The sequence below is a fragment of the Silene latifolia genome, chromosome 11 (genome assembly GCF_048544455.1).
Source record: "Silene latifolia isolate original U9 population chromosome 11, ASM4854445v1, whole genome shotgun sequence".
NCBI lineage: Eukaryota > Viridiplantae > Streptophyta > Magnoliopsida > Caryophyllales > Caryophyllaceae > Silene > Silene latifolia.
In genome coordinates, this window is record NC_133536.1 from 65,078,009 (window position 1) to 65,091,419 (window position 13,411).

The window sequence follows — 13,411 nt, forward strand, 5'->3', positions numbered from 1 at the left end:
AATGTTTTTTTTTTCAAGAAATTATACTTATCTTATTCATCTATTTAGGGTAGAACAAAATGAGAAGGTATCTTACAAAAGATATAACCACTAAAAACCACTATTAAATTACGAACATTGAACTAGGTACGATTTAATGCCTCCAATATCTGATCATAGTCCCCTATTTAGCACATTTCAGCATTCGAATGCTTACTATGTACTGAATGCTCTTAATCAAATACGCAACATTCCTTGATTTCCCCCTAAATAGCCTCATATTCCTCTCTTCCCAAATTACATAAACCATAGCCATTAGGCAAAAAAGAGCCCATCTACCACGCCAGCATTTCTTCCCCTTAATTTTGCAGAGATCATTTAGATCAATACCAAAGGAACATTCACTAGTTCCAATCCATCTCACAATTCCTCTTCTGATCTCTTGTGAAAATTGGGATCTGAAAAATAAATGCCTATGTGTTTCCACTGCCCTCTCACATAGAGAACATCTATTGACATAAAGCATACCATGGGCATTGATATTGTCATCAGTGGCTAGTCTTTTTTTGGCAGCCAGAGATACAATGACTATGTTTCGGAACAATCATGTCATTTTTCAAAGCCTCTGCCCAGCCTCTACAACTGAATTTCTGCCTGAAAATATTATATGCTTGTCTCCTATGGAACTTGTTACCTTTGACACAAGAGAAAAACAATTGTTGAGCAGCATTTGCAGAACCTGCAATCTGAATCCACTCCTCCTTAACAACTCTTACATTCCTCGAACTCTTAGCATGAGTGGTCTTACTCTGAACATCCCATATAGACTTGTTATGCAAATTATAGTGGATGTTCCATTGTGCTCAGACTCCCTCCTGATCAAATTGTAATTTCAAAATCCATTTACTAAGCAATGCTTTGTTCCAACTCAAAACCTCCTTCACATTAAATCCTCCTTCTTCCCATGGTGCCCAAATTGAACTCTAACTTTTATAGACCATTTTCCTGGCACCTTCAGTGATGCCCCATAATAAATTTTTGCAGTATTTGTTTATCATCTTTATTACCCCCCTAGGCAGCAGCAGAGCAGAACACTAATAACTCTCTAGCCCAAAAATTACAGCATTAATCAATTGTAATTTCCCAGCATAAGTGACAGTTTAGTAGACCAATGAGTAATTGCAGCTTGGATTTTATCCAGGAGAATATTGTACATATTACCATTTAGTATTCCTGGATTGAGAGTTAAACCCAAGTATCTAAATGGAAAATGATCCTCAGTATACCCAGTAGCATTGACAATTTGACATCATATATCATCTTTGACTCCACCAAAGGAAATATTGGTTATATCAGGGTTAGGATATAAACCAGAAATTGCTGCAAAATCATTTAAAGTTATGGCTATCTATTGCTTTCATAAATGGTACATCTCCTCTCACAAAAACCATCAAGTCATCAGCAAATATGATATGATTAATGTTCAAATTACTACACTTGGGATGATGAGTAACTTGATGTAGCATGTGGATTCTTCTTAGAAATCTGAAATGTATTTTCATGCCCAACACAAAAATGTAGGGAGAAATAGGATCCCCCTATCTCACACCATATTTCCCAAGGAAAAACCACAAGTGTTACCATTTATCTTTAATGAAAACCAAGTGGAAGTGATGCAACCCGTAATCTACCCTATGAAAATTTCAGGGAAACATAAGCTTTTCAACATGGCAGAAATAAAATCCCACTGAAGAGAAACAAATACTTTTCTTATATCCACCTTGATAAGGCATCTAGGAGAAATGGAACCCTGACAATATCCCTTAATCAAATTTTGAGACAACATAATATTTTTAAATCATTTTGGGATTAGGGCTCTGATGTTGTTGTTGTATTTCTCCCCTTGACAAATGCTCATTATTCATTACCAATCAATTCAAGTAAGACCTTTTGAAGCCTAGTAGCAATAACTTTACTGATTGTCTTGTAAACCACAGTGCAGCAAGCCAATGGCCTGAAATCAAGAACATATTTGGGAACTTCCTTTTTAGGAATGAGGGCAAGCAAAGTAGTATTAAGTTTTCTCATCAATCTTCCTTTCCTAAATAATTCCTCAATAGCTATGCAATAACATACTTCAATTAAAGTCCAAGCTTCTTTATAAAAAGCTGAAGAAAACCCATCCTGCCCAGGGGTCTTGGTTGACCCTATGCTAACAGTGTTTTCTTAATTTCAACATTAGTAATTGGGGCAATTAAATCAATAGCAACATTAATGGATAAAATAGGGCCGTCTTGAATAATACTGGTGTCTAAGTGGCCTACATCAGTATGTTGACCCAATAATCCAGAGTAGTATTCAACAAAAGCTTTGTTCACATCCTCAAGTCCCTGCCTCAGGATTTCATTTTTGTCAAACAATAGCAACGTAAGTATTAAAGTGTTTTCTTGCTGCAATCTTGGTGAAGAAATAGGAACTAGAACAATCCCCCATTTGAATGTTATGAACCTTTGCTCTTTGGTAAGCCATATTCAATTCCAATTTTTTGTAAGACCCCATAATCTGTTATCAATCTTTTTATTTATCCATAAGATGCTGGGACACAAGATCATGTTGCATTGCCTGTTGACAAACATCTAACTCATGTTTTAGCATTTTGACCCTAGCACTCATATTAGTAAAACTGATCTTATCAAGAGGAATCAAAGCTTGCTTTACTCTTTTCAATTTGTGAAAAAGTTTGAACATGGCGACACCATATGCAGGTACTCTCCAAGCTTCTTCATCAATGCTTTTATAATCCTTATGGTCCATCCAACATTTAAGAAAGGTAAAAGATCTCTGCCCAATTTAACCATTATAAACACTGACAAGAAGTGGTGAATGATCAGAGACTCCAAGAGTGAGGCAGTTGACATAAGAGTTAAGGGAGGTGGACATCCAAGTGGGATTGAATATTACTCTATCAAGATGAGACCAAGTTCTAGTTGCTGCCCCTTGTTTGTTAGACCAGGTAAAATCCGCCCCAATAGTATGCATATCCTCCAAATCACAAGTAGAAAGACAATCATTGAACTCCCAAATTTCAGATAGGGAACGAGGATTAGGCCCATGCCTTTCCTGTAATCTTCGAACTATGTTGAAATCACCAAAAACAATCCAAGGTTTGATCACGACTAATTTTTGTAATCCTTCCCACAAATTTCTCCTAGTAGCAGCATCATTTTTCCTATAGATTATAGTCACATTAATACCAAGATTAGTATCCTTGAAATGAGCTTCACAGTGAATGAACTTAACATGGATGACAACATTATTTATCACAACAGTAGAAGGGTTATAAAAGAGCCATATCGTCCCCTGAGTATTATTACTAATAATATTGTATATGTAAAATGTATTCATAATACTACTCTCTTTAGTATCCCGAACATGAGTCTCAACTAAACAAAAAATGTCGATTTTATTAGAGTGTAAAAAACCCCTGACCTCATTTTGTTTGAGACCTTTATTGGAGCCTCTTATGTTCCAGGCAGCAATTATCATCCTCTTTTATCAGGTGGTAAGGTTTCTGTAGGAACCAGTGTTGACCCTTCTAATTCCAATGAAGTTCCAGAACTATCCTCTCCTAGTACTGCAAATTCATTGTGAACATGTATATCTCTGAGTGCTTCCTCACGAACCAGTGGTCCACTTACAACCATACAACAATCACTCTGCTGGGGACCTAAGGTACAGCCTAGCACATTGCATTCCGAGCTCTGGTCAACAGTCACATTCAGATTGGATTCATTTTACAGTTCTACTACTATATCAACTGGAGAATGGTTCCTCTTTGCCTGAACCTGACCCTCCGAGCCTAGCACATGGCATTCTTAACTTCTTATAGGCTCCTCAGAGGGTGATGTTGTAGGTGTAGTGGCTTTTGGTTTCCAGACAGCTGGTGCATGTTTTGGCTTAATAATTCTGTTTTGTTCAGACGACAATAGTTTTCAGTATGCCCCAATTTGCCACAACAGGTACAGTAGAAGGGCCTCCACTCATATGTAATTTTTTGAAATATTTGCATATGATAAGGTGTGTTAAGAATAACCTGATCTGGTAATTCCTTAGATAGACCCGCTTCCACCATAACACGTGTAAATGACAATCGTGATTTATAAGTAGTTGTAGTGTCAGCAAACATTGGTGTACCAACTTTGCTAGCCAGTTTGCTAAGAACTACATCAGACCACAACAAAGGATCCAAATCAGGGAATATAATCCATATGGGAACAGATGAGACCTTATCCATTTCAACTGAAAAAAAGGGGTCCATTGCTTAAGAATGAAAGAGTTATTTCCCATTGACCACGACCCTCCCTTAAGTACTTCCTGCATAACATCAGCCTTATTAAACCTGAACGAAAACCATCCTTTCCGATAATATTGGACTATGGGAGGTGAAACATGATTCCAATTCTTAAGGACATAAGCCGCCATTTGTGCTTAAGTAGGCCTACCCCCTAAAACTGTACCCATCAATGTATATTGCCAGTATGCCAATTCCTCTTTAACATCTTCCACATTCACCTCTATTTCTGTTGATCTAACACTATCCATACAAAAATGTAGACTCATCCCAACCTTAGGCTGTGTCACAACATTCCAGTTTTCTTTCGCCTTCCCATTCAACGTTGTCCCCAATTCCTCCTTAGTGTCCACGATTGGTGCAACCACAGTAGTCGGAACCACCTCATTAACAACCTCTTCTGCTGCTATCACACTAGGGACAAAAATTTCCAACCCCGGAATCTCAAAATTACGTTCTATTTCCTCCATCAGCGTTTCCCCCGTTTGCCTCATTGAATTAGTTATCGATTAAAAAGTACTGGTAGATCCAGTATTACGCACAACCGTAGTAATGATATCATTTAAAAGGAAAGGAGTACGAAGAAACTCACCATGTAACACCCCTAATTTTTATAAAAATCTAATTTTGGCTTTTAGTCACAACGGTTTCGGTAGTAAGAAACGTGTAGTATCTCGGTTGGGCTTGCACTTGGGCTCTTCACTTTCTCTACAACACACCTTTTCCACCTACCTTTTTCATAACACTCCATCTTCTTCCTTTGATTTTTCAAAAAAATAAACCTTCTAAACCTCCAAAACCATTATCAAACCTCCCTTAAAATTCTTGGATTCACCATTACTCCTTCGTTTCTTAACCGAAATCCACCATTTTCGCATCATTCTCATCCCCTTTTCATTCTCCATCATTCTAAGTAAGAAATATCCTATCTTTTAAACATTTCGCAAATTCCATCTTTTTAGGATGAGAGTTTTGCGCTAAATTTTGCTCTTATTGTGTCTTAAGGGAACGACTTGAGGACCCGGAAGAAGACTCATGCATTATTGACGAGGAATTCGACGAGTGAAAACGCTTTCAAGATAAAAGTGATGGGTTACTCGACAAAGTGTCAAATTTGCATGCTTTGGTTATTAATTTAGTTTTCCAGATAATAAAATCTAAATTTTGGTTCTGTTTTGCTTGAATTTTGTTGAATGGTTGTGGACATGGGCCACGGGGGCGCTTGGGAACAAGCGTTTGCATTTGTGGAGTCGCCACCAATTTATTGTGGAAAATTGGAAACCGTTCGAATACCTCGTGCCATGTCAAGACACAAAGTAGTGACATGAACACCAAGAACTCGTTACCCTTAGCATTCTATATCTAGAATGACTCTCGTGGATGCCAATGAACACGGATGTTCACAGAGATCTGGAGTAAGGGGTGAGGGTACGTATTAGGAAGCTCTTTTGATCGAACACCTAATCCCGCCCGCCTCGATAGCGGCCTCTACTAATGTAACACCCCCATATTCAGAGGAGCCTTAACTAGGCCTTCCTTAGCATATAAGGGCGTTACCATCTCGGTTGCCCGAGGAAAGCAATTATCAAACGTCAATAAAAGAACTATTAAGTTATATTACAAGCGGTTTAAACAACAAACGATGTAAAAGGTACAACTCAGAAGCTACTCGCTACTATAAATAAATCTCGTGAAGACTCATCCCCGCCCCGGACTCCGCCTATCCACAACATCAACACCTGCTAAGACCGACTGCTCACCATAAGGGATCACGGCAGACACATAACAAGCAAACAACCACACAAGGTCAGTACTGAGACAAAATAAGACAATGGCAACAACAATCAACAATACAAACAATGAAATCAGTCCCAACCGCAATCACAATAATCCAACCAAATCACATCGATCGTCCACCGGACCGCCCGCGATGGGGGACCGCACTGTTCCCACCTAAGCCCCGCTCATCACACGAGCGATAACCCCGTCCATTAATGTGCACATCCCCTTCCGTGGCGGGTTCCACGAAGGGCGAAACTAGGCGTGAAGTCACTCCCGCAAGTGACCCCACTCAGCCGAGAACGCATCTCGAGAACCATCAACATCAATCACAACCATCACGATACAATAACTATAGCAAACAACCAAACACAACACGACCCACAATATCCGACACACTAGACCATCTACGTACACCGAGTAGGCGAACCTACCTTTACGCAACCGCAACCAATCCACGCCGACGGATAACATATCCAGCGACCAAGCAAAGCCTACAACCACCATACAAATATCTATTACTAACAAGCAAACCCTAACTAACGAGACAAAGACACGGATGATGATTGTGACATACCTATTAGGGGGAAACTCAGTAAAAGACCGCTACCCGACTCAAGAGACGCTCTCCTAAGGCACAAGAATCTTCAAAAGGCTTCCATGGAGGTTTTGAGGTGAAGGGAAGGGAAAGGGGCGACTGAAGGATAGGAGGAAAGTGGCGGAAGTGATATGCGGATTTAATAAAACGCGATATAAAACCCTCGCTGAAAACCCGGTACTCGATCAAGTACCCAACCTACTCGATCGAGTGGCCCCCTACTCGATCGAGTACCCTAGCTACTCGATCGAGTAGCCTCTACTCTATCGAGTACCACTCTTAACACGCAGCTCAAACAGGTTTTGGCCTACTCTCCTAAGACTACTTCCGCTCCCAAGGTCGGTCAATGATGGTCAAAGGGTCCCTAAAAGGGCGGGTATTACAGTCTTCCCCCCTTAAAAAGAACTTCGTCCCCGAAGTTCACCTCACCCATCTCCCGCTCGAGACACGAGAACAACACGTCCTTACTCATCTTCTCGCTCAACCCATTACTCCCTGGAAATACCATTTCCCCCCCTCCCCCATGTCATCATCATCACCGTCTACACTAACGCCTATCGATTCTTATTACTGTCATGCAAGCGTTATCACCGTCAACCGTTACTCTATATACCTATGAAACATCAAACTCGCCATGCGAACCACCACCTACGATCACCCGACATACGGTATCGACATACAGTATCGACTATCAAACTATCGATCTAGAACATGTCTCATATCAATTATCATATGGTACAACCAACGCCACCATGTTACTTGGCAACGTGATTCGAGTACGATTTATCACACTATAACTATTTTTCAAGACCGTCTCTTGAAACATACAACCCCTTCACTTTAAATAACTAAAGTAATTCGTTATATCTCAGAAATTTTGTAATTAAAGCAAAACATAATACCAACAACATTATAAACAAGCAAAGCATTATTCAAAAACAGCCTTTTTATTTCGCGACATTACTCTTCCCCTCTAAAAAGGAACTTCGTCCCCGAAGTTCACCACCCTAATTTCAACGCATATTATTTATTATTTGCATCTTAACATTAAAGGAAACCATATTATTTGTTGTGGACATTACTTGCTAATTATACACTCGTTAAGTTAGCAATCATACGCAAGTCACCGGAATAACTAGTTACCGTTGACAACACACGTTAAAATGGTATGCACAAACATAGGCGAAGTTACAACTCCGATAAATAGATCGTAAGGAGACGTATGCAGTATTAAAGTAACCCGAAATTATTACCGTTTCACCAATCGTGACAAAAAATTATTACCGCTTCACTAATTGTAACAAATATGCTTATAAAACTTCAATCATGACTTGTAACATATGAAATTAACGGTTCAAAGGTGTTACTACGTACTCACAACTACTTTAAACATTAAACTCGCAAATATAAAACGATTGAACATTTTTAATTTTCGAAAACCCCCTGTAACAGTGCTACTCGATCGAGTAACTAGCGGTACTCGATCGAGTGCCATGCTACTCGATCGAGTGTCTTGGCTACTCGATCGAGTGGCCTACAGGTCAGAAACTTTTTCTCATTTTATCCTGTAGCTACTCGATAGAGTACGGGGTACTCTGTCGAGTACCTACAGGCCAATTCCTCATAAACCTGTCACGAGTTAACACCCATGCGCATATTGTCATATAAAACCGAGTCGGGACGACTCCCCGACTTCTAGTATCCTGCAACCAGTTAGAATATCAAATCCGGCCTTATGGCCAATCATACAAATCCAACTAAGTCTCAATAATAAAAGGAAACAACTACCAAAGTCTAACAACAATATCACCATCTAACATCAACTACTATCAACAAAGATAAGAACGAGGAGTATCACTCCTCCCTTCTTCTTCGCCTTTCGAACATCACCTCATCATTACCACCACCACCTCCGCCATGCCCGCACCTGATGAACCCACCACCGCATCACCTCCTGCTCCCGCTCCCGGGCCCACGTACCATGGAGTCAAGCCACCGTAAGGGAAGGACTGAGGTGCCCCCACGTCGACTGATCCACCCCGTATGAATGGAAAACCCCGGAGTAGTTCCCAACTCCGCTCCACCAAACTGGATGTGGTCCCTCGGTCCCTATCCCCTGAGCGTACGCCATCTCGTGCATGTTCCGGAGTGTCAAGGTAGATGACACTCTCTCCGCCAGGTAACTGGATCGCGTCTCCGGGGTGTCGAGGTAAGGGTAGCATGGAAAAGGCTGCTGCTGCTGTGGTGCCACTGGCTGTGGCCTAGCCTCCGTGGCCCTCTCCCTCACTCAACGGGGTCCCCTCACCACTCTAGGTCTCTCTACCGCCTGAACTCCCGCATTCTCGCCCTTCGTCGGCTCCGGCATCTCCTCAAGGATGGTACCGTCAATGAGATAGGTCTGTAGCTGGCGGGGTCCGTCATCATCCTCCTCCTCCTCGTCATCGGAGTCCACCGTCACTACGGTCGGCTCCAAGGGCTCCGTGGGTGGGAGGTGCTCAGGAGCTGGAATCTTCATCCAACTCATCCCATGCATCCTCCATGCTAGGCTGCCGTCGGCCAAGGTCCTCAACCATTTCAGGTCGAGATAGTATTCACGATCCATGGTAGGCACTGGGGTAGCTAGAGGTACGTACGCCGAAGAAGCCTCAAAGGAGGTTAGCTTTTCAGCTAACCGAGTGGCAATAGCACCACAACTCAGGTACCGGGAAGAGGAAGAAGCCATCAAGGCAAGGGCAGCACAAACTATAGAAGAAGCATTAAAGACCACTTTCCTGGCCCGCTCCGGGTTGAGGTACGACATCAGAAGTAAGACCTCATGATTATTCAATTTACTGATATCCTTTCGGTCATAGAGGAGGTTCGAAAGAGAACGGAGAAAGACCCTCAAGGTAATATGCTGAACATCATTAATCAGCATGTTGCTCGAGGTGGGAGCTTGCTTCCCAGTCAAGCAAGGCATTAGGCGGCAGACGCCGCCCTCAGCTGGAATGTCGGTAAAGGAGTCCTTGGGAGGCTTGGCCAACCCAAGGTGAGAGGCAAACAGATCCATAGTCAACGTAAAAAGCGGTATTCATCAATCTAAACTCGACGATCGACCATTTGGGTCATAGTTAAAAGAGCTCATGAACTCCAAGGTAAGAAAAGGGTAAGTATGCTTCCTCAGCCTATACAAACCCGTAAAACCCAAGGTCTCGAATATGTGACGGACATCCGTCTCTATCTCCAACTCCTCTAATACACTGGTGTCTATACACTTTGTAGGTCTCAATTTGCGTTTTTGTAAGGCTACAAAACGCTCCCTTTGCTTGAAGTCAACAAAAACAACTGTAGGGTATTCGGGGACTGCGGGTACCACAGGTCCACTTCCTTCCCTAACTCGGGTGGGTTACCCCTCCCCGTTTACTTTGGCGGGTTCCAAGGTTCAGTCTCGGCATCTGCTTTAGGTATAAGGTCAAACAATTTGTATAAAACATGTAGGCATATACTTCATACAACTTGAGTTCTATATACTTAGCAAGTTCACTAACTCATCAACCAGTTCAATATTTGAAGCACATAAATCATGCAATTAAACTTAGATGCTCAGCTAGGTACACATATTTCATCAATAGTTTCCTCAATTTTAGCATATAGTCTCAGTTTGTAGCCACTTATAAACCGCAATTATGAAAATTTGGCATGTGAACACATATTCTCAGCAATTCGAATATCCTAGCATGCTTCTAAAGGTCGTTCCATTTACATTGCTATTACATGTTACTAATTTAAGAGAAAGAATAATTTATGGCATATCATCATCACTTTCATATTATGTTCAATAACTCAACTAAAATTTTCAGACGGTCTTTACAGCTGAGACAATTTTGGCATATTTTCATCAAGCATCGTTTCTATTACTATATTGAAGTTCAACTCATGCTTGTACTGTCAATTACAACATCAATTTTTCGGTTATAAATCACGAATTTCCATTTAAGGCACTTTTAAGACGGAGTTCTAAGGCAACTTCTAAGGGTAAAATCATCAAAATCTATCCTCCAACATGATATAAACAATACTTAAGGCTCAATTCTACCATCTAACCATTGTAAAACAACCAAAAATCGATTTCAATTTTGGAAACCCTAGAAATTTCGAGTTCACCTTTGCAATTTCTAATCTAATTTACAGCAATTAACCACCAACAAACATGGAAAGAAGGCATGTGAATCATGTTTCAACAATTAAAAGCACCAAATTGGTCATTATCATCGAAAATTTCAGATTGTTTTACTTTCCTAGCACATTCAAAGCAATAAACCATGTACATTAGGAAGAATAGCATACCTTGATTGATGAACAAAGTAGAGAAACGAAATTAAACTAAGAAATCAACCCCAAGAATCACTACTAACCCAAGAGAAAGAGAGGATTTAAGAGGAAATAAGGAATTGAGGGTGATTTAGGTGTAGGTGTGTCGAAATATAGAGGAATAAGAGGAAGAAATAGAAAGATGAAGGGTTTTAAGAAAACCCGTAGGAATTACTGCACAGTAACCTACTCGATCGAGTGCCTGGGGTACTCGATCGAGTACCACCCTACTCGATCGAGTAGGAGCTAAATCATCGAGTAACTGCAGGAATTTTTCCCACATCCCGACATCATAGCTTCCTAATTAGATCGAGTGAGGTCTACTCGGTCAAGTAAGCACTTGCACTCGGTCAAGTATAGTTAAGTACTCGCTCTGAACACTAAGTAACTCGAAGATACCTGCAAAACAACGCCGCGTGTCGATTCCAAACTAAGTTCGGGATCCGACACTAATTATCACATTCAATCACGTTTTATAACCATTGTCACACAAAATACAACCCTTCAACAACTAAGAGACATATCACGTTACGTTATACAAATTACCCAACTCGGTCTACCTGTCACCGAGTTATTTATGAACCTAGTCGTGTCATTTTATTACACTTAAACTTACTTTACGTGCTATTACTAAACTCGTGTTTACTTCAAATTGAAACGTATAATTTACATTAATTCCTCCTTTCACTTATCACCTAATTATACACCTTGCAACCCACTTATTCAATTATGTCTTACATTCCATCCCAAGCAATCTATCCTGCATAAATCAAATACTACGCAGCGGAGAAATTTCAACTAAATAGCAAAGCATAAACACATTACCACATACCGTGATTCGGATTATTACTCATCTATACTATAATTATCATTATAGTCATCGCGGTAGGATCTATAATCTCACGTACAACTTCCGTCATCATTAATTTTATGGCAAACACCTACGTGTTCACTATTCATATTACACATTCGATTTCACACTTTCACGCATCTCCATGACGTATAATCTCGTCATATAACTCCTAGCTATCATATAAGCTCACTAATCATCCAACGAGCTTCAATAATCTCATCAATAATTACCATACTCGGCCCAAACATTACTATCACACCTCTATTAATTCTAACAAAACTTAACCGGAGGTAGCTCCGGCACAATTAACATACATAGCACACATAGACACACGGACTCCACATTCCCATCCCATGTGACTGGCTTAAGCGTCATGGGGCCAAGATTTTGAAATGAGGGCGCCTAATCACCCAAAATCTAGCATCGGTAGGGGCTCCCATTACACATACACCAGGTTCATTTTATTAGACTCTCTACGTTCATTATGTTCATTTGTTACAGGTTCCAAAATCGTCGCTCTGATACCACTTTGTAACACCCCCATATTCAGAGGAGCCTTAACTAGGCCTTCCTTAGCATATAAGGGCGTTACCATCTCGGTTGCCCGAGGAAAGCAATTATCAAACGTCAATAAAAGAACTATTAAGTTATATTACAAGCGGTTTAAACAACAAACGATGTAAAAGGTACAACTCAGAAGCTACTCGCTACTATAAATAAATCTCGTGAAGACTCATCCATGCCCGGACTCCAGCTATCCACAACATCAACACCTGCTAAGACCGACTGCTCACCATAAGGGATCACGGCAGACACATAACAAGCAAACAACCACACAAGGTCAGTACTGAGACAAAATAAGACAATGGCAACTACAATCAACAATACAAACAATGAAATCAGTCCCAACCGCAATCACAATAATCCAACCAAATCTGTCACTGACTGTCCACTGGACCAGTCCTGCCAGTGGGGGACCGCAGCCGTTCCCACCTAAGCCCCGCTCATCACACGAGCGATAACCCTGTCCATTAATGTGCACATCCCCTTCCGTGGCGGGTTCCACGAAGGGCGAAACTAGGGCGTGAAGTCACTCCCGCAAGTGACCCCACTCAGCCGAGAACGCATCTCGAGAACCATCAACATCAATCACAACCATCACGATACAATAACTATAGCAAACAACCAAACACAACACGACCCACAATATCACACTAGACCATCTACAGACACTGAGTAGGCGAACCTACCTTTACGCAACCGCAACCAATCCACGCCGACAGATAACATATCCAGCGACCAAGCAAAGCCTACAACCACCATACAAATATCTATTACTAACAAGCAAACCCTAACTAACGAGACAAAGACACGGATGATGATTGTGACATACCTATTAGGGGGAAACTCAGCAAAAGACCGCTACCCGACTCAAGAGACGCTCTCCTAAGGCACAAGAATCTTCAAAAGGCTTCCATGGAGGTTTTAAGGTGAAGGGAAG

The 13,411-nt window shown here is 41.1% G+C and overlaps 1 long non-coding RNA gene across 1 annotated transcript; it reads left to right on the forward strand.

Annotated features, from left to right (window-relative positions):
• The first annotated feature begins 1,095 nt into the window (after positions 1-1,095).
• LOC141611709 (uncharacterized) lies at positions 1,096-5,111 on the forward strand. Its single transcript, XR_012528701.1, has 2 exons — positions 1,096-2,499; positions 2,745-5,111. It is a non-coding gene; the product is annotated as an uncharacterized LOC141611709 (long non-coding RNA).
• The last annotated feature ends 8,300 nt before the right edge of the window (positions 5,112-13,411 follow it).